Raw genomic sequence first — 22,767 nt, forward strand, 5'->3', positions numbered from 1 at the left:
GTCAAAGAAACAACTGCTGTTGCTTGGATACATGTACTTAGGCAAAAGTTTTCTGGAGACTGGAGTGAATGTAACGATTGATGGGGGTGCAGAGAAAAATGAGAACTGCACATTAACGATCAAGGATATCAAGCTGAGCAGCAGTGGAGTGTACTTCTGTGCTGCGAGATATCACAGTGGTGCATATCACTAGACCTCTATACAAAAACCTCCCAAACACACTCCTTTAATATCTGTTTTACAGCTCATGCCCCTCACACCTGGAATCTGCCATTATAACCAATGTTGGTCTCCCAACGATCAGATATTATAATATGAGGTTTCTTGTGAGCAGCAATTCTACATTTTAGCTGTTTGTTTACACACGCAATATTATAAAGATTTTGTCACTGTCCAAATATGTATAGACTGAACTATGTCATTGCCAACCTACACTGTAGCAGTTCATTAAAGTGTAAATATTGGACAGAGCTGCCATTATCAACCGAATTAATTGTGAAAATCAGTGAATTTTACTTATGTGAACAATGATTCATATTACTACTCATTAATACATAACCTTCCCGAACATCAGTTTTCTTCTTCTCACAGGCTGTGAGCTGTTAGACCTGTGCACCTCTAACACTTCCTGTCATAAGGTGGCAGTATATCTTTGATTTTCACACTGGAACCAGTAGTGTAAATTTGTGATGATGGTTGACACAGTGATGATTGCATAACTGAGTACATAACATGATCAAAACAACTGAGAACATATTTCAAAACAGGGCATCGTGATCATTCTTCCCCTAAGCATTCAATTTAACTGCATTCTTGTTTCAGGTAATGCCATCAATGGCATTACTGTATCACACAGTGGGCGGCTGGAAACAAACCAAAAGTTAGTGAGAGTAGGAGGCAGAGAGTGGGCAGGCTGGTGAGTAGGTGAGTCCTTCCTTTGACAGGTTAGAGAGATCATGTGATCAGGTGAGGTGGGCATGCTTGACTGGAGATTTCCACAGCTAGTAGGTGAGTTTGTTTCCAAGACAGCAAGAATTTCCAAGACAGACAGGAGCAGGTAATTCAGGTATACAAGGAGAGACAAGTATTACTACAGACAGGCGATTTCAAACAAAATGTACTAAATGCTCACGATAACAACAACAACTACCGAGCAAACAAGTGATGTAGCCTCCAGCCTTGATCTACCAAGCACTTGACTGCCAAATATAAGGCATGTGTAGGAAGGATGGACACATGGGGAAACCGCCCTGCATGAGGAGCCAGCCCAGCAACTTCACCTGAGACTAACAGCAAAATGGTTAAAGAAAAAAAAAAAAAAAAAAAATATAGGAAAACATCCTTCAAAGGCCTACCATAACAAAAAGGAGGTATTGGATTCAAAAAGCAAGCTTCCAGTAACCTTGAATTATGTTTACTTATTTAGTTGCACAAGAAGGAAACTTTAATTAAATTATTAATATTTATTAGTATAAAGTACTTTTTAGTACTTGAGCAATCGTGGCTCAAGATTTGGGCGTTCGTCTTGTAATCGGAAGGTTGCCGGTTCGAGCCCCGGCTCCGACAGTCTCCGTCGTTGTGTCCTTGGGCAAGACACTTCACCTGTTGCCTGCTGGTGGTGGTCAGAGGGCCCGGTGATGCCAGTGTTCGGCAGCCTCGCCTCTGTCAGTGCGCCCCAGGGCGGCTGTGGCTACAATGTAGCTTGCCATCACCAGTGTGTGAATGGGTGGATGACTGGTTGTGTAAAGCGCTTTGGGGTCCTTAGGACCAAGTAAAGCGCTATACAAATACAGACCATTTACCATTAAATATACAGACTTATACAGATAAGCTACAATAATTTACCATCAAAGGGTTATGAACAGGAAATGTTACAAACTTTCAAAGAAAGAAACTTTATAACAATTATATACTAACTTAGGTAATAAAGACAATCTTTAACAAATAGATTTTGTATCAACAAAACTCAGCTTCTTGTTGCTTTTACTAATGATAGGGTTGTTCTTGTTGACTGTTCACTTCTTACAGCTCACAGCCCCAAGCAGCCATGAAACTTCCTGTCTTAAGGTGGCAGTATATATTTGCTCAGATTGTTGCGCTGAACCAGTAGTGAATTTGTGGAGGTGGCTGAAACAGTGAAGATTTTAATAATAAGCTGAGGATGTTGTAGGACTCCACCCGTTAAGTGATGGTTTGCTTTTAAGAAATCTATTCATAAAAGAGAAAATATCAGCAAACCTGGGAATATCTTTAGTCAAGAATCATGATCCTTTTACTCCTAAGCATCTTTTTTAACTGTCTACTGGCTTCAGGTAAGGGTATAACAATAATTAAGCTGAATTTTATAATTTATTATTTGGCTTGTTTTTATATATTGTGTTTTATTTTTGTTTGTTGTCTGTTCAGCAGGTTCTCCCGCCAATGATCAGGTTGACCAGACTCCAGCCAACATTTACACAAAAGGAGAAGATGCTAAAATCCACTGCTCACACAGTATTCAAAACTATTACCAAATCCTCTGGTACAAGCAGTCAAAGAAACAACTGCAACTGCTTGGATACATGAATTATGATAAGAGTAATCCAGAACCTGGAGTTAATGTAACAATGGATGGGGGTGCTGAAAAAGATCAGAACTGCACATTAACGATTAAGGATATCAAGGCAAGCAGCAGTGGAGTGTACTTCTGTGCAGCTAGTAACCACAGTGCTGCACATCACTGCACCCCAATACAAAAACCAAAGTTGTTGTATTTGTTGTTTTTCTTAATATATCTATTGGCACTCGCAGCACCTTACACCTGGAAGCAGCCATTATCATGAATGTGGTCTCAAAAAGATCAGATATAAAAGGTTCGCTATAAGCAGAAATGCAACATTTATGCTGCCACATCATTTTTAAAAAGCAACCCCTATATATCTATAAATATCTATATATATATATATTTAAAATATCTGTTTATGTATCTAGTGTTTAATTTCAACATGATCGCCATGATGACGCATATGCTCACATATATTGCTCAGCTGGAAGGTCATTTCAGACCTGCTCTATAAGTAATGCCCCACTTCCACTGGCAGTCATTAATGCCAATGCTGGAAAAGTCTGGCCTTTCAGATTATGCCCTTTTCTGTGGTCTTTCAGCCCTTTGGTGTTGCTAAGCAGGCCAATCCATTTCTTCTTTCTAGACATGTAACAGATCATAGATTTGGACACTTTGGGCATTTCTTTTGTTAAGCCTTTTAGATAAACCTGGGTTAGGGTTAGGGTTAGTCTGCACAAAATTGCAAAAATTGCATCACTGTCTAATTGGAGATTATGTATCAGAATTTCAGGAGCAGGACCACGCCTCCAAACACGCTCCTCCGGGTTCTCATCTATATAGGTTCCCCCAGTTCTGCAAGCTTTCACTCTCATTTATGTGACCCACCCTCCCTCCCCTTTTCAATTCTTTAACTTCTTCGCTTCTATTTAGTACATGGGGATCTGCCAGGCCTGGGAGCCGTCGCCAGTCCCCTTTGAGGCCTTCCCCAAACCGCAGCTCAATTCATGTCCAAGCATTCCCCTTTACCTACTAAAAGGCTGTCAAACCTAAAATGAGGACGTGGGCCCAGCTAGTGAAATACTTATGGACATGACTGTAGCATTATCAACCTACACTATGTGGTTCCTGTATACATGGGACTGAAACAAATGGACCGACTTGCACGCGATCAACTGAAGGACCTGTTGTGAAAAGTAGTGAAATTTACTTCTGTGCTCCTAGTTACCACGCTGACTCATATCACTCTTCATCAATATGTAATCTTCCCAACACAGGTCTTAATCTCCTCCCACAGCTCACTGCCACATGCACCTGTAACATTTCCTGTCGTTAGGTGGCAGTATATCTTTGACTCTTACACTGAACCAGTAGTGTGATGTTCATGGCTAACACACTGACAATTACACAACTAAGTTGAAGATATAATAAGACTTCACCTGCTGAATGATGCCTTGCTTAAAAGGGAGTTTCACTAGCTGGAACCACATCTGCAGTTAAGATGAGCGATGATGGATGAGGGAACTATGAATTGGTGCTACAGTTTGGGGAAGGCCTCGAAGGAGACTGGCAGCGGCTCCCAGGCCGGGCATATCCCCATGTACTAACGAGAACTGAATGAAAAGAAAAGGAGAAGAGGAGAAGAAAAGAAAAGGGGTGGGGTGCATGAAAATTAGAACAGCAGGTATTGGTGAAGGGGGCATATATAGCCTGAGGCCGGAAGGGGCGTGAATGAGGTCTGGTCCTGCATGTCAAGAATGTTTGAAAAGATCTTTACAACTGGAAACATCTTCCACAGCAAAACCATCATGATTATTCTACTTGTAGCTATACATTTGATGAATTCACTTCTGGTTTCAGGTAAAGCTATGAATATGTTTAATATATTTTTGGCTGATAACTTCAGCTTTATAGTTGCATTTTATAATTTACATGTTTTATTCTTATTTATATTTTATTTATTCTTATTCTTATATATTGTGTGGTCCTTTTGGTTGATGTCTGTTCAGCAGGTTCCTCTTTAAGTGATCAAGTCGACCAGACTCCAGCAGACATTTACACAAAAGGAGAGGATGTTGAAATCCACTGTTCACACAGTATTTCAAGCTATGAAACAATCCTCTGGTACAAGCAGACAGAGAAAAAGCTACAACTGCTTGGATACATGTTGAATGACAGGGGTTATACAGAAACTGGAGTGAATGTGATGATGGACGGGGATGCAAGACAGCACAAGAGCTGCATATTAACGATTAAGGATATCAAAGTGAGCAGCAGTGGAGTGTACTTCTGTGCCGCTAGATACCACAGTGCTGCACATCACTGCACCACAATACAAAAACCTCCCAAACACATTTTAAAAATTTGGCAGCTTGCAGCCACTTACACCTGGAATCAAACATTATAACCAACATTGGTCTCACAAAGATCAGATATTATAACAGAACTTCTAAAGTGTCACATCCTGTTTTAAAAAGAAATCTACAATACCAAATCTGTCTGCAGTATCTCATTTGAACATAGTAAATTGATGACACAAATTCTCACACATATCATATGACACATATATTGATAGTTTAAGGCGATTTGAGCTTTGTCACATGCTGTGTTATCATGCTGCAAGGTAAGAGTAACAGCAAAATAGTTAAAGATAAAAAAATAGAAAAACATCCTTCAAAGCCCTGCTATAACAAAAATGAAGTATTGGATTCAAAAAGCAAGCTTCCAGTAACCTTGAATTCTGTTTACTTATTGAGTTGCACGAGAATGAAAGTTTATACTATAAAATACTAACAAAAGTAATTTTCTAAATATATAGACTTATACAGATGAGCTACAATAATCTACTATCAAAGGCTATGAAATGTTAAAAGGAAGTGTTATGAACTTTTAAAGAAAGAAACTTACAATTATATACTAACTTAGGTTATAAAGAAAAAGTCTTTAACAATTAGATTTAGTATCAGCAAAACTCATCTTCTTGTTGCTTTTACTAATGATAGGGTTGTTCTTGTTGACTGTTCACTTCTTACAGCTCACAGCCCCAAGCAGCCATGAAACTTCCTGTCTTAAGGTGGCAGTATATATTTGCTCAGATTGTTGCGCTGAACCAGTAGTGAATTTGTGGAGGTGGCTGAAACAGTGAAGATTTTAATAATAAGCTGAGGATGTTGTAGGACTCCACCCGTTAAGTGATGGTTTGCTTTTAAGAAATCTATTCATAAAAGAGAAAATATCAGCAAACCTGGGAATATCTTTAGTCAAGAATCATGATCCTTTTACTCCTAAGCATCTTTTTTAACTGTCTACTGGCTTCAGGTAAGGGTATAACAATAATTAAGCTGAATTTTATAATTTATTATTTGGCTTGTTTTTATATATTGTGTTTTATTTTTGTTTGTTGTCTGTTCAGCAGGTTCTCCTGCCAGTGAACAGGTCGACCAGACTCCAGCCAACATTTACACAAAAGGAGAAGATGCTAAAATCCACTGCTCACACAGTATTCAAAACTATGAAACAATCCTCTGGTACAAGCAGTCAGAGAAACAACTACAACTGCTTGGATACATGAATTACGATAAGAGTTATCCAGAGGCTGGAGTGAACGTAACGATGGATGGGGGTGCTGAAAAAAATCAGAACTGCATATTAACGATTAAGGATATCAAAGCGAGCTGCAGTGGAGTTTACTTCTGTGCATCTAGGTACCACAGTGCTGCACATCACTGCACCTCAATACAAAAACCAAAGTTGTTGGGTTTTTTAAAAAAAAAACAACAACAACAAAAAACAACTTCTTTATTGCAGTTCGCAGCACCTTACACCTGGAATCAGCCATTATCATGAATGTGGTCTCACAAAGATCAAATATAGAAGGTTTGCTATAAGCAGAAATGCAACATTTGAACTGCCACATCATTTTTAAAAAGCAGCCTCTATATATCTATAAATACCTATGTATATGTTAAAAATATCTGTAGTGTTTAATTTCAAAATGATCACTGTGATGGCCTTTTTCGTGACTCGGCCATTGAAGAGTATGCCATTTCTTTGCCTTGAGAAATTCTTGGGTTGTTTCTGCAGTATGCTGTGGGTCATCATTCATTTGCATTTTCAACCAAGAGAAAAGCTCAGTACACATCACAGTTTATCCTGCTCCTCTATAAGCAATGCTTCACTTCCACTGCAGTGCGCCAGCTCCAGCAGCATTCATTAATGCCAATGGTGACTCCGCCATGTTTAATATATCATGATATGCTTCAGATCAAAAGTTGTCTCCTTCATCGCTCTCTCCTTCTCTTCGCTCTTTCCATCATTCTGGTAAAAATTAATCTTGGTTTCAAATGTCCAAACAATGCTTTTTCTGAACTGTACAGTCTCTATTTTCTGGAAAAGTCTGGCCTTTCAGATTATCCCCTTTTCTGTGGTCTTTTGGCCTATTTGTGTTGTGGAGCAGACCAATCCTTCTCTTCTTTCTAAACATGAAACAGATCATTGATTTGGACACTCTGGACATTTCTTTTGTTAAACCTTTGAAAGTTTGCATGTTGCGTATTTAAAATCCACTTTGCAGGTATACGGAGACAAAATTGTGTCACTAAGAACTCATGGACATGACTGTAGCATTATCAACCTACACTATAGCAGTTTGTTTTCAAACCAATATGGTTCCTGTATAGATGGGACTGCAACAAATGGACCGACTTGCATGTGATCAACTGAAGGACCTGTTCCAAAAAGCAGTGCAGTTTACTTCTGTGCTCCTATTTACCACAGTGATTCATATCACTCTTCATCAACACGTAATCTTCCCAAACACAAGTTTCATCTCCTCCCACAGCTCATTGCCACATGCACCTGTAACATTTCCTGTCATAAGGTGGCAGTATATCTTTGACTTTTACACTGAACCAGTAGTGTGATGTTCATCACTAACACACTGACAATTACACAATTAAGTTGAAGATATAATAATACTCCACCTGCTGAATGATGCCTTGCTTGAAAGTGAGTTTACTCAGAAAGAATGTTTGAAAAGATCTTCACAACTGGAAACATCGTCAACAACAAAACCATCATGATTATTCTACTTGTAGCTATACATTTGATGAATTCACTTCTGGTTTCAGGTAAAGCCATGAATATGTTTAATATATTGTTGTCTGATAACTTCAGCTTTATAGTTGCATTTTATAATTTACATGTTTTATTCTTATTTATATTTTATTTATTCTTGTTCTTATATGTTGTGTGGTCCTTTTGGTTGATGTCTGTTCAGCAGGTTCCTCGGACAGTGATCAAGTCGACCAGACTCCAGCAGACATTTACACAAAAGGAGAAGAAGCTAAAATCCACTGCTCACACAGTAATCCAAACTTTTACACAATCCTCTGGTACAAGCAGTCAGAGAAACAGCTGCAACTGCTTGGATACACGAATTATGATAAGAGTTATCCAGAACCTGGAGTAAATATGACAATGGACGGGGACGCAAGACAGCACAAGAACTGCACATTAACAATTGAGTATCTCAAACTAAGCAGCAGTGGAGTGTACTTCTGTGCTGCTAGTTACCACAGTGCTGCACATCACTGCACCTCAATACAAAAACCTATCAAACACATTTTAAAAATTTGGCAGCTTGCAGCCACTTACACCTGGAATCAGACATTATAACCAACGTTGGTCTCACAAAGATCAGATATTATAACAGAACTTTTAAAAAGTGTCACATCCCATTATAAAAAGAAACCTACAAAACTATCTATTTGAAGATGGTATAATGATGACACAAATTCCCACACATATCATATGTCACACATATTGTAGTTTGAGGTGATTTGAGCTTTGTCACATGCTGTGTTATCCTGCTGGAAGCAGACATCAAAAGATGGGTTGAGTGTGGTCATAAAGGGATGGACATGGCAGCAACAATACTTAGGTAGGATAGGGCATTTAAACAATAGTCAGTTGGTATCACACCACCATTGTCCAGCTGAATTATTAATACAAGACAGGGTGGATATACATGTTGTTTATACATCTTTTCTGACTATCATCTGAATCTGACTCATCAGACTAGTCAACATTTTCCAATCTTGATAAGTCTCTGTAAATAGTAGCCTCAATTTCCTGTTTTAACAGCAGGCATGCAATCCAGTGTGTTCTACTGTTGTTGTAGTCATCAACTTTAAGGTATGAAATGTTGTGAATTCTGAAATGGTTATGACAAGCTTATTTAAATTACTGTTGACGTTCTATTAGCCTGAAGCTGTGTGTTCATTTAGATCTGTTGTCAAGCATCAAAGAACAAACGTAAATCATCATGATAATTTCCTGTACATAGCTTTTAAAGTTATTGTGGTTTCAGATGTTGAAAACATTGAAACATTTATTTATTTACATTGTTTTGCTTTTTTTGTTTTCCTTGTTAATTTTTATAAGGAATGAGGCTGGTCTCGGTAATGCTTTTTAAACTTATCAATCATCAATTTTAATTTCTTATGCACACATTTCACAGCCCCTCGCACCTGTAACACTTCCTCTCAGAAGGAGGCAGTATATCGCTAGTCAGACTTACTCATGTGAATTATTGTAATAATAACATGAAGATTACTGAGACTCCACCCAATGAATGATGGTTTCCTCCTATAAACATTTACTCACACAGAAGACTGGAAATGATCAAGACATCTGAGAACATCGTTCATCACAAAGCATCATGATTATTCTGCTCCTAAGCATCTATTTAAACTATAATCTAGTTTCAGGTAATGTCATGAATATGTTCAGTATGTACACAGTATTATAGAGTGCTACAAGCTGTATTGTTGCATTTTATATTTTACATAAGATAGTATGTTTTATTTTTATTTGATGTCTGTCTAACAGGTTCCTCATTAAGTGACCAAGTCCACCAGAGTCCAGCAAACATTTATACAAAAGGAGAAGAAGCTAAAATCTACTGCTGGCACAGTAATCCAAGCTATGACACAATCCTCTGGTACAAGAAGTCAGAGAAACAGCTACATCTGCTTGGATACACGTATTATGATAACAGTTATCCAGAACCTGGAGTAAATATAACAATGGACGGGGATGCAAGACAACACAAGAACTGCACATTAACGATTAAGTATCTCAAACTAAGCAGCAGTGCAGTGTACTTCTGTGCTGCTAGATACCACAGTGCTGCACATCACTGCACCTCCATACAAAAACCTCCCAAACACATTTTAAAAATTTCTGTATGGCAGCTTGCAGCCACTTACACCTGCAATCAGACATTATAACCAACGTTGGTCTCACAAAGATCAGATATTATAACAAAAGGTTCCTTATTAAAAAAAACAATGCAACATTTGAGCTGTCACATCTTGTAATAGAGGCCAATCTCCAATGGCAAATATATCTGTAGGGGATTATTATTATTAGCTTTTGACTATGAATAAAAGTGTCACATCCTGTTTTAAAAAGAAACCTATAATATTCAAACGATCTGCACTATTTTACTTTAACGTAATAAAATGATGACAAAAATTCTCAAACATATATGTCAGACATATTGATAGTTTAAGGTGATTTGAGCTTTGTCACATGCTGTGTTATCTTGCTGGAAGCAGACATCAAAAGATGGGTAGAGTGTGGGCATAAAGGGATGGACATGGCAGCAACAATACTTAGGTAGGATGGGCCATTTAAACGATACTCAGTTGGTACTGAGCAGCCAAAAGTTGAAAGAAAATATCCACCAACCCATTAGACCACCATTATCCACCTGAATTAATATGAGACAGGGTGGATCCATACTTTCACGTTGTTTACACATCTTTTTGATTATCATCTGAATCTGAGACTCATCAGACTAAAAACTTTTTCCAATCCTCTTTTGTCCAATCTTGATAAGCCTGTGTAAAGAGTAGCCTCAATGTCCTGTTTTAACAGCAGGCATGCCATCCAGTGTGTTCTTCTGTTGTTGTTGTAAGTTATGAAAAGTTGAAACATTTAGATTTTTGGACGGTTTTTTTTTTTCTTTTACTCGTCAGTTTTATAGGGAATGAGGCTGGTCTTGGTCATGCTAATGCCTATGTACACATTTCACAGCCCCTCGCATCTGTAACACTTCCTCTCAGAAGGAGGCAGTATATCGCTAGTCAGACTTACTCATGTGAATTATTCTAATAATAACCTGAGGATTACTGAGACTCCACCCAATGAATGATAGTTTCCTCCTATTAAAGTTTACTCAGCAGACAGAAAGCTGGAAATGATTAAGACATCTGAGAACATCGTTCATCACAAAGCATCATGATTATTCTGCTCCTAAGCATCTATTTGAATTATATTCTAGTTTCAGGTAATGCCATGAATATGTTCAGTATATATACACAGTATATATAGTGCTTCAATTTTAGCTGTATAGCTGCATTTTATATTTTACATAAGATGTTGTGTCATATTTTTTTATTTGATGTCTGTTCAACAGATTCCTCTTTAAGTGACCAAGTCTCCCAGGATCCTGCTGACATTTATACAAAAGGAGATGAAGCTAAAATCTACTGCTCACACAGTATTCCCAGCTATAACCGAGTCCTCTGGTACAAGCAGTCAGAGAAACAACTACAATATCTCGGATACATGCTTACTGACAAAGGTTATCCAGAGACTGGAGTGACTGTGGAGATGGATGGGAATGCAGATCAAGGCAAAAACTGCACATTAACAATTAAAGGAATCAAGCTGAACAGCAGTGGTGTGTATTTCTGTGCTGCTAGATACCACAGTGGTGGACATCACTGCACCTCCATTCAAAAACCTCTCAGCTTTTCAATATCTGGATTACAGCTCACAGCTCCTTACACCTGGTATCCACCATTATAACCAATGTTGGTCTCACAAAAATCAGATATTATAATAGAAAGTTGCAGCAATGAGCAGCAATACAACATGTAAGCTGCCACATCCTTTTATCAAAAGCACCTCTTATATTCAAAATATCAGCGGCATCTGATTTCAGCACGCTGACGACTCAAATATTTACATATTCCTCTGTTGTTCTTTAGTGGGCTGTAAATAACGTAGTAGCTTCTATACTGAAAAATGTTCTTTAAACATTTGGATATACAATTTTTCTTTTACCAATCACTAAGAATTAATTTTGAGATTCTTTTAATTACACAGATTAAAATGATGGTTACAGTTACAGTGTGAGTAAATACAGTAGGAGGTACTGTTATGGACAAAATGTACAAAACAAAGATTAATAACCTTCAAAGTAAAAAGGAAAACTTTAGGATGATGGCCAGTCTGTGCAACTCAAACCACCTTAGAAGGTTGGGTCTATAACATAACATACAGTAAGACGTAACACAATATCAAGTACATTAATATTTACTTCAGCAAGAAAACACAACATCACGATCATCTTCTTCTTGTTAACTGTTCCCAATAACAACATTTCAGCCCAGTGCACCTGTAACGTTTCCTCTCATTAGGTGGCAGTATACTTTTACTCAAACGTTTACACTGAAACACAAATGTAAATTGGTGGTAGTGACTGAAACTATGACGATTATGATAATAAGATAAGGATGCTGAGACTCCACCTGCTAAATGATGGTTTGTTCATAAGAACGTTTTTGCACAAAGGAGCAGAACTGAGAGCATCAAGGAATCATGATTATTCTACTTCTAAGCATCTATTTTAACAATATTCTTGTTTCAGGTAATGCCATGAATGTATTAAATACACTTTAGAACAGTGTTATCCACAGCTACAGTTATAACTGTATTTAAGCTGCATTTTATAACACATTTCTATTATTTTTCTATTTTGTGTCATTTCTTTGGTTGATGTCTTCCGCAGGTTCTTCTTCAAGTGACCAAGTCGACCAGATTCCTGCTGACATTTACACAAAAGGAGAGGATGTTAAAGTCTACTGCTCACACAGTATTCAAAGCTATGATGAAATCCTCTGGTACAAGCAGTCAAAAAAACAGCTACATTATCTCGGATACATGAACATTGACAAAGGTTATCCGGAAACTGGAGTGAATTTGATGATAGAAGGGAATGCAAATAAAGGCGAGAACTGCACATTAACGATTAAGGATCTCAAAGTGAGCAGCAGTGGAGTGTACTTCTGTGCTGCTAGATACCACAGTGCTGCACATCACTGCACCTCAATGCAAAAACCTAATAAACACAATTACACATTTAAGAAGCCACATTTCTAAATAAATAAATAAATCAACCTCCAATAATAACAATATCTCCCGTGTAGGATTTCAACATGAGCACTATTTTATTGTAGATTTTTGCTCTGCTCTTAAAGAGAAGAGAACTCTGCAAAGACAGAAGATGTTGATTAATTGCAGATACATAAATGCACTGATCTTCTCTCAGTGATAATCACCATTCAGCTGTCCTTTGAACTTGACTTTAATGCACTTGTTCAGTACTAAAACAAACTACATTTCTGTCACTAAACAGAAATGTAGAAAAAGAATTGAAAAGCAACTTCACTGTAGTTTAATGAAGTCATTAAACTACAAGCAACAACACTGTTGAAAGAAGTCTAAAACAAATGCACATTTTGTTCACAAGTGTAACATCTACAAATTATAAAGAGATAACATTTGTCATCAGTGTCATCATCTTCCTATTCACCCTTTAAAGTTATATTGATTTCAGCTATAAATTGTTTTTACTGTCACTTTTAAAAACAACAAGGTTGTTCCATTTCACTTAAATCTCCCAAATAACCAACTTCAGCTCTTCTCACAGCTCACAGCCTCTTTGAACCTGTAACACTTCCTGTCATAAGGTGGCAGTCTATCTTTGACTTTTATACTGAACCGGTAGGCTGAATGTGTAGTCATGGCTGTCAGAGCTATGATATAAGCTGAGGACATAAGTCTCCACCTGTTGAATGATGGTTTACTTGAGTTTGTTTTCTCATCACAACTGATAACATCTTTCACAGCATCATGATTACTCTACTTCTGGGCATTTATTTTAACTGTATTTTAGTTTCAGGTAATACAATGAATACATTAACTGCATTTTAATAAGAAACTACACTATTATTATAATGTTGGTATATTTGTATTTTTTAAGTAGCATAATTTTAAGGCATATTCTTACATGTTGTGGCTTACTTTGATATCTCTTCAGCAGGTTCCTCTTTAAGTGACCAAGTCGACCAGGATCCAGCTGACATTTACACAAGAGGAGAAGATGCTAAAATCTACTGCTCACACAGTATTCCAAGCTATAACCAAATCCTCTGGTACAAACAGTTAGAGACACAGCTACAATTTCTGGGATACATGTATTTAAACAACGACAACCCAGAGACTGGAGTGAATGTGATGATGAATGGAAGTGCAAGAACTGGCGAGAAGTGCACATTAACAATTAAGGATATCAAACCGAGCAGCAGTGGAGTGTATTTTTGTGCAGCTAGTTTCCACAGCGCTGCAAATCACTCCACCTCTATACAAAAACCTAACACCACAAGTTTTGTACAGCTCCTCACACCTGGAGTCAACAATTATAACCAATCTTGGTCTCACAAAGATCAGATATCACAACAGAATGTTCCTCATGAGCAGCAAGGCACTATTTAAACCACCACATCCTCCAGTATTCAAAACATGTGCACTGTCTTATTTCAGCAAGAACACGAAGATGTTACAAATTCTCACACGTCATTATCAACGTGTTGAATTGAATTTGTTGAATTTGTGACTGATGACCTTTAAACGAAGTAGTTATTTTAGAAAAAAAGTTTAAATACTTTGAATTTTGTATCTGTTTTTACAGAGGTCAATATAATCAGCACCTAAAAAGATGTAAACACAGTAAACTTGACTGATTCTCAGTTGAATCAGCTCTCATCTTTGGGGTTCAGATGAACATTTCTTTATTGTTTCACTGTTTTTGTTTCGTTGACACAAACAAGGCTGCTCTTATTGCTCAAAAATCTACGGCTCATGTAGCCTTCAGATCTTATAACCAAATGCAGTTTTAAGCAGACAAAGAAAGGGCTTTATAAGCGTTTATAAGATACATGTCTTAAAAGAATGATAATGAACTCACAAGCCTCTTAACATCCCAGCCTTGCACTGAGTTGTGCTTCCATTGTTATTATGATCTTTAAAAAAGGTTTTTTTGTCATTTCTCACAGGTTCATGTCCAAGCAGCCAAATCTTTCTTTAATATGTATTAGGAAGTCATGAATTCCAGAGGGTGAAGTTGATGTCAAGATGCAAATAAGTGCAGTGTATTTTTGTGTTGGTCTTTAGCACAGAGTAGGAGAGTTACTAGTCATATCAGATAGTTCAAAGCTTCTTACAACTGCATGACTATCTTTGACACAGTGACAGGATATCTATAGGTAGACCTTTATAATGGGACAGGATTCAATAAAAGTCTGATTGCAATCATATCAACATGGTACTAGTAACATTTGTGTATCACTTTCAACCCAGCAGTCTAAACTGGCTGCAGTCGTATGCGTGTTTGTGAGTTGCTCAGCTACCGAGAAATATGATTATTTTGGAGCTTAAACAGTCATTTTTACCCGCAAGAGTTATTATGCACATTTCTAAATGTGGTGTGTAGTGGTAGTTGATTGGTTAGTGTCAAGAAGTGGAGGAAATACTAGGCCATACAGCCCATCTTAAAGGTTGCGCTACTTCCCTGATGGGAGGGGCTATAAGGAGATGGAATCAGTACACACTGTTAGAGAAACATTATACAGACTGATGTTTAGTCTAGTCAGAAAACGCAGCATCATGATATTTTTTTTCTTTCTAAGCTTTGACGTTATTCTGGTTTCAGGTAATAAATTCTTAATTGTTCCTTGTATTTCAAATGGATAATGTGTTTATGAGTACCAGTGATTCAAGAACTGTATTTTATGTAATGAAAAAAATAGTTGTTCTTGTCTTAAACTCCTGTCCTGAAAATATTTTTTGTATAAATCATCTTACAGGTTCTTCTCTCCATAACCAAGTCCAGCAGGATCCTGCAGAAATATACTACAGAGCTGAAGAAACAGCTAAAATCAGCTGCTCTCACAGCTTTCAGTACTATGATAAAATCCTCTGGTACAAGCAATCAAGGAACGATCAGATGCAGTTCCTGGGATACATGAATGTGAATGATGGATATCCAGAGACTGATGCCAATGTGGAAATAAGTGGGAGTGCGATTCAAGGCAGTACCTGCACTCTAACAATTAAAGGACTCATTGTGAACAGCAGTGCAGTTTACTTCTGTGCTGCTAGTCACACAGTGCGATGTATCACTGCTCCCCAATACATAAACCTCCCAATCATCAGTTTTCATCTCTTCTTAGAGTTCACAGCCCTGTGCACCTGTAACATTTCCTGTCATGGCACTCCAGTATATCATTGCAAAGACTTGTAAATTGAAGAAGGCTGACACCGTGACAGTTCTAATAATAAGCTCCACCCACTGAATGACTGTTTGCTCTAAAGCAGATTTAGTCTTACTTCAACCATACAACACCTTTCATAGCGAGATGATGATCGTGATTATTCTACTCCTGAGCTGTCATTTAAACTGTATTCTAGTTTCAGGTAACAGCTTAATTGTGCTGAATATATTTAAGCCAGTATTAAAGAGTATTAGAAATATAACAGGATATAAATTGAATTTTTAAATACATCATTTTTAAGTTTTAAGTTAATGAATTGTCTCTTACTTTTGGTTGATATCTGTCCAACAGGTTCCTCTTACAGCGACAAAGTCTACCAGACTCCAGCTGATATTTACACAAATGGAGAAGATGCTAAAATCTCCTGCTCGCATAATATTTCAAGCTATAACCAAATCCTCTGGTACAAACAGTCAAAGAAACAATTAGAATTGCTGGGATACATGCTTTTAACAGGAGGTAATCCAGAGGCTGGAGTGAATGTGGTGATGGAAGGGAGTGCAAGTCAAGGCAAGAACTGCACATTAACGATTAAGGAAACCAAACTGAGCAGCAGTGGAGTGTACTTCTGTGCTGCTAGTTACCACAGTAGTGCACATCGCTAGACTTCCATACAGAAACCTATCAAACACATTTGTGAATATCTGTATTACAGCTCACAGCCTCTCACACCTGGAATCAGATATTATAACCAATGTTGGTGTCACAAAGATCAGATATCAAAATAGAAGGTTCCTCATGAGCAGCAAAGCAACATTTGTTGCTATCATGTCCTGTTATAGAACCCCCCCCACACACACACACACACACACACACACATCTGCAGCATTTCGTTTACCCCTTACTAACAAATTCAGTTTTCAGCTGACAGCCCCATCTGTATTACACTTCAAACCAGCACGCATTTGTCCTCTAACCCAGATCACATATTAACATTTAACATATTAACATTAAGATTCATTATGAACAAGAATGCAGCATTCAAGTTACCACATCCTGGTATAAAAAGCATCCTCAATATTCAATATGTCTTCAGTAAATTAAACTTGAGGATTGGACTGCAGTGATGACTCCAATCCTCAATTTTATTGTATTTTAAGTAAGTCTTATCTGTTCTTAAATTATCCAAATACACAAAAGCTGAACAGTATATTAGTACTATCAAATTAGTAGTATCAGAGAAAAGAAGGAAACTGTTTAGGTATGAAAATACTGGCATCGTGTGAGATGTTGAAGGTTTTACATCTAGAGCTTACAACACTACCTAGGGTAAAAAGCAAGCTTTATTAAACTGCTTTGTGTGGGTTTTTTGCTTCTTCTCAAACATTTTGGTCCAGAGTGGTGTGCACGAGTAGTTGGCTTTAATGTTAAAAGAGGAAGTGATGGGATACAACCCACCCTTAAAGGTTCTGTATGCTTACATAGTGGGAGGGTTTCCTCTGAAGTAGGAATACAGTAATCGCCATACCAGCCTACAGTAAGGCAGAACCTCAGCATCAAATAGACTGAGACTCAGAAAACACTGCATCATGATCATCTTCTTGTGTTTAATCTTTAGACTTGTACAGGTGTCAGGTAAATATTATTGTTTCTTTTATTTTTATTTAAGTCGCTAAGTAGGTCTATAATTAAAATATTCTATTACTGCATAATTGTTTTGCATTAGTCTCCTTAATGCAGACATACGTGTTTCAGCAGGGTCTTCTCACACTGACAAAGTCCAACAGACTCCTGCTGAATCTTTCTACACATCTGAAGAAACAGTTGCCAAAATCAAATGTGTCCATCATATCCAGGACTATACCCGAATCTTTTGGTACAAGCAATCAAAGAATAATGAGCTGCAGCTCCTGGGATACATGAATGTCGATAAAGAATATCCAGAGACTGGAGTAAATGTGACGATGACTGGGCGTTCAACTAAAGGCGAGACCTGCACATTGACAATTAAAGGTCTCAACCCGAACAGCAGTGCAGTGTATTTCTGCGTTGCTAGCCACACGGTGCTATATTCCATTGTTTATCAATACAAAAACCTCCTGTCAGCTACTTTTTTACCCCTTTTTCATTTCAGTTTTGTAGCTCACAGCCTTCTGCACCTGGATCACACTTCTAGCCAACATTGGTCTTGCTCCCCATCCAGATCAGATATTATAATATGAGGTTCTTCTGTGCAATAATGAAATACAGTTGCCACATCCTGTTATACTAAACAAACACCTCAAGCCTTCAGTAAGACTGTTTATAGTCAAACATAGTTTAAATATTACTGTCAAATAAACAGGTTAGTCTTAGTCATGTCCGTTGGTGCAATGGTGTTTATAAGAAACAACTGACCAATACTTTAAATTATCAGTGCTATGTTTTATTTTGAAATTCATCCCAGTTATTGAGTGAGCAGAACACTGGGGAATTTGATGCACTGTGCCTTTTGCCACAGATGCATGGACTTTGCAATAATACCACTTTAATACCAGTAACACTTACATAACCACTTAACTGACTGTTACATTGGTTCCATCCTATTAATGAACCGTGTTTGAAACTCTTTAGAAGAACCCATTTTTCCACAAACATTGTCAAAGACAGATTAAATGGCTATGTGCTTGACTGTACACACCTTTGGCAATGGGACTGAAAACAACTAAATTCAAATGATTAAAAAGCTGGTTTTAACCATGTTAAAAATAAAATGAAAAAAAGGAAAAGAAATTAATCAATATGTATTTATCATTAAACTTGCATCTCATCAATTTAAGTGACTGACAAGGAGCCTGGTCTTAATCGGGGCCTGAAGTAGCCAACGGTGGCCCTGAGAGGCCAAATTGGACTTCAACTTAAGAAAATACCAGCAATAAGAAAAATGCTGCAAAAGCACACAAAACACAAGGGAAACAGGGAAAAACGGAAACAGAAAAGGAAAAAACTAATTTCCAAAAGCACAAGGGAAGTGTGAATGGGGAGATTATTAATAACGTGACAAATAACTTGTCTTGTGAATATGAGTGAACACATTCATATCTACTAATGAATAATAAGTTAATGATTTTACAAAGGGACTGTTTTCTGACTAACTTTGAATATATTCTTGAGGGTTTGTTTTACTTTCTTTCACAAGATGGCAGCATATCTTTGTTGAGGCAGCGGTGTATAGTGGTTAGCAGCATTTAACATAACATATAGAAGAGCAGGAACCCGTAAGACACCACCCACCTTAAAAACCTGGTCTCTTGTATTCCTGAAAGGCTAACCTATAACCAGACTGCTCTTAAACTGAAGTCAGAGAACACAATGATGATCATTCTCTTGTATTGTTCTCTTGTTGGTTTTTTCCATGTTTCAGGTAAAAATTAGTATTGTATTTATTCTTTAAAATGTTTTAAAGAGGTATTTGCTTGCAACCATGAGGTTCCTATGGTCTCTAAAACTAGGATTAATTGTCAGAAGAAGTAGATCGGTTGTATTAACTTAAACACTTTATTTCTGGTCATTTTTTTTTTATTCTCCGGCACTTGTTTCAGTAAGGAGCTGCAAATATATATTGTTGTTAAAGTGTTGCTCTTCTTGGTTTTTATAAAGGTTACTTACTCAACTTAATCTAGTTAATCATACATGCACAAACTGACATGTGGAAAATTTGTCACATTTGTAGTCAGAGGGGTTTTTTTTATGTCTTTTCAACAGGTTCTTCTCTGAATTCCCAAATTTACCAGACTCCAGCCCAGCTGTACATTTCAAAGGAAACAGAAGAAGTCAAAATAAACTGTTCTCACAGTATTCAGGGCTATGATCGAATCCTCTGGTATAGGCAAATGAACAACAGACATCTGCAGTTCTTGGGATACGTGTACGGCACCGTGGATAATCCTGAGAAAGGACTTGATGTGAAATTAAAAGGAGATGCGAATAAAAATAAGACTTGCACACTAACAATCGAAAAACTGGGCCCAAACAGCAGCGCAGTGTACTTCTGTGCTGTCACTCAACACAATGCTAGAAAGCACTGCACTTCAGTACAAAAACCTCACCATGTGTTCCCCCTCAGCACACGGTGCTGCACCAGCACCTGCGAAGAGGGTTTTTTCCCCTCCTTTTTTTTCAAAGTTAGCTTCCTTCTGTCAGGCAACACACAGTATTTAAATGCCCTCAGATGTTCAGTATATCTGCAGTGGCAGCATCTCAGGAAACTGGAGCACTATCATGATGCAGGTTTTCATTAGATTTGTACTTTTTCCCCTTTGGCTTCAAGGTAGTAATTAATAATTAACATTTGAAATGGAAATATTTTCTGCTATAGTCATGGTGTGCACTGCAACAACCAAGTTTATTTTTGTTATGGCTTCTTTTTTTCCCTCTGTCAAGGAATACCTGGAACATTTATACTATTTATTTAAAATATTGCCAACTAATACCTGAGATATTTTCTGCTTATTTTATAAACAGATTGCTGTAATAGTTCATCAATGAATATGGAAAATGTTTAAATGAGGGGAAAAAATGAGTAAATACACTTTTTTGTTTCAGATTATATAAGAAGATATCAAATTCTGTTTGAATGTTGTATTTTCTCTGCACAGGTCACTGCCAGGATGTTACTCAATATCCTAAAATCAGCTGGAGTTATGTGTCCAGTTCTGCAGAGATGAACTGCAGCCATAACAAAGGCTTTACCTATATCCAGACATACTGGTACATTCAGCGACCGGGAAAGACCATGACCTTCATCCTCTCCAAACTTCTTGGGGGGAAAATTGAATATGGAGACATCTCTGAAGCAAAATATTTAGCCAGCAAAAAAAACTTTGACATTGGGACTCTCACTGTGAAACACTTGCAGTTTAATGACAGTGGGGTGTATTTTTGTGCTGTTGGCAGACACAGTAATGTGAGAAGTAGGAGAAGCTGTACAAAAACTGTTTGCTAATCAATTAGATGTATATTTTGGGGGGGGGGGGGGGGGGGGGGGGGGGGAACAAGCATTTTATATCATGTCACCAGGTGGCACTATAGGGCTCAAGAAACACTTCACCTTAACATGCAGCATATGAAATATAAAGTAGGTAGTTAAGATTTAAGGGAGCACAAACAAAGAGTTCACAGCAAACAAAACTACTTTAAATGTCAACTATGAATTTTGTTCAATGATAATCTTTTACTAAGAGAGTAAGAGATAATTACTTATACAGCCACTGAGTTGATAAATGTCTCTCCATCTATCACATCACAAAATGTAGATTACAGAAGACTACAGAAGCTTTTTGCCTCACTTATACTGACTGGAGCTTTGATTAACTGGGTTTTTCTTTTAGGCTCTCTCAGTCCTCATAAATTCACTTGAACTCCTGGCTCCTCCCAAGTAGCTGAAGCCTTTTTCTGTCTGGGAGTAATTGTGTTTATCACTTCAGTTACCATCACTATCAGCCACTATTAGTCACTTTCATCTCATGCAAAAGCCCATGTGTAGTCTGAGTCGCTTTTTGAGCAGTTTCTCAAAATGATCACGTTTCTCCTCTTTTGCCTGGCAGGTAAAAACTTGTTTCAACTATATTTGTTGATGTTTGATTAATACTGTACATTTAGTTTAGTTTTTTTGTTCAGTATTGATCAGAGCATAACTAATAATATTCAGTTTTTTTTCTTCATACAGGTGTTTGTGAGGGTCTTAGAGTTCATCAGACTCCCTCTGATATTATCGCACAACCTAGTGGCAAACCTGGTGACAAAATTCAGATTTTCTGCACCCATAATAAAACAGACTACTGGGTGATGCTCTGGTACCAGCAGCCACCTGGAGACACAGCTATGAAACTCATTGGGTATTTATACTACAAAGATGTCACAATGGAAGAGCTATATAAAAATAATTTCAACATCTCTGGAGACCTGACTGGGAATACAGCAAAGAAGAGTTCTCTCATAGTTAAACTTACAGGAGAAGAGCAAAATGCAGTTTACTACTGTGCTGCGAGAGAAGCACAATGACAAAAAGGCTCTTTGAACCTTACAAAAACTGCACAATGTGGAATCATCAGTGGTTTAAAAAGAAGATAGGGAATAAACTGATCACATACACCTGCTTTTGTGGTTGTACTGTGGTTTGATGTAATCATGTTTTCATTGGCTAACATATTTTGTGACCGTTTTTTATGTTTGTTATAAGGAAAGCTGTCCAAAAACATCATTTGTTGTGAAATCTAATAAAAGGAGAGCTTGTATAGATAAATCACATGAAGCCACTCCTCCTCTGCCTACATCACACTGGTTTCTTCATGCAATGACACCCAGCTCTGTGAGAAAGCACCTGCCACACAGACTCTGTTGATTTAAATGCTGCGATACAGCATTTTTTTTTTGTAGCTCATGTCAGAACTCTACACAATGATCAGATTTCTTTTTGGCCTTTTCCTCACAGGTAACTGCTTCACACTTAAATGTGATTTACAATCTTTGCTTTCACATTTTATATTATTGATGTGTCAACCTCTGCTTACAGCAGGTATTTCATTGGGAGTTCAGGTCCGTCAGTCTCCCTCTGCTGCTATCAGAAATGCTGGTGATGATGTACAACTAATCTGCACCCATGAAAAAACTGACTACAGAGTGATGCTGTGGTACCAGCAGTCACCTGGAGACACAGCTCTGAAACTAATTGGATATGTGGACTATAGCACAATAAAATATGAAGGAGATTTTGAAAAGTATTGCAACATCACTGGAGATTTAAGTGGAAATACAGCTAAGAGGGGGTCTCTGTTT

At 37.6% G+C, this 22,767-nt stretch overlaps 1 protein-coding gene across 3 annotated transcripts in view; it reads right to left on the reverse strand.

Moving 5' to 3' along the window:
• LOC146552059 (uncharacterized) overlaps window positions 1–22,767 on the reverse strand; it is an 87,966-nt gene that overhangs the window by 55,643 nt on the left and 9,556 nt on the right. The gene's annotated exons all lie outside the window — the stretch shown is intronic.

The sequence above is a fragment of the Mchenga conophoros genome, linkage group LG19 (genome assembly GCF_057382185.1).
Source record: "Mchenga conophoros isolate Kocher_MC1m ecotype Shallow Benthic linkage group LG19, M_conophoros_male_GT1.1, whole genome shotgun sequence".
NCBI classification, from domain to species: Eukaryota; Metazoa; Chordata; class Actinopteri; order Cichliformes; family Cichlidae; genus Mchenga; species Mchenga conophoros.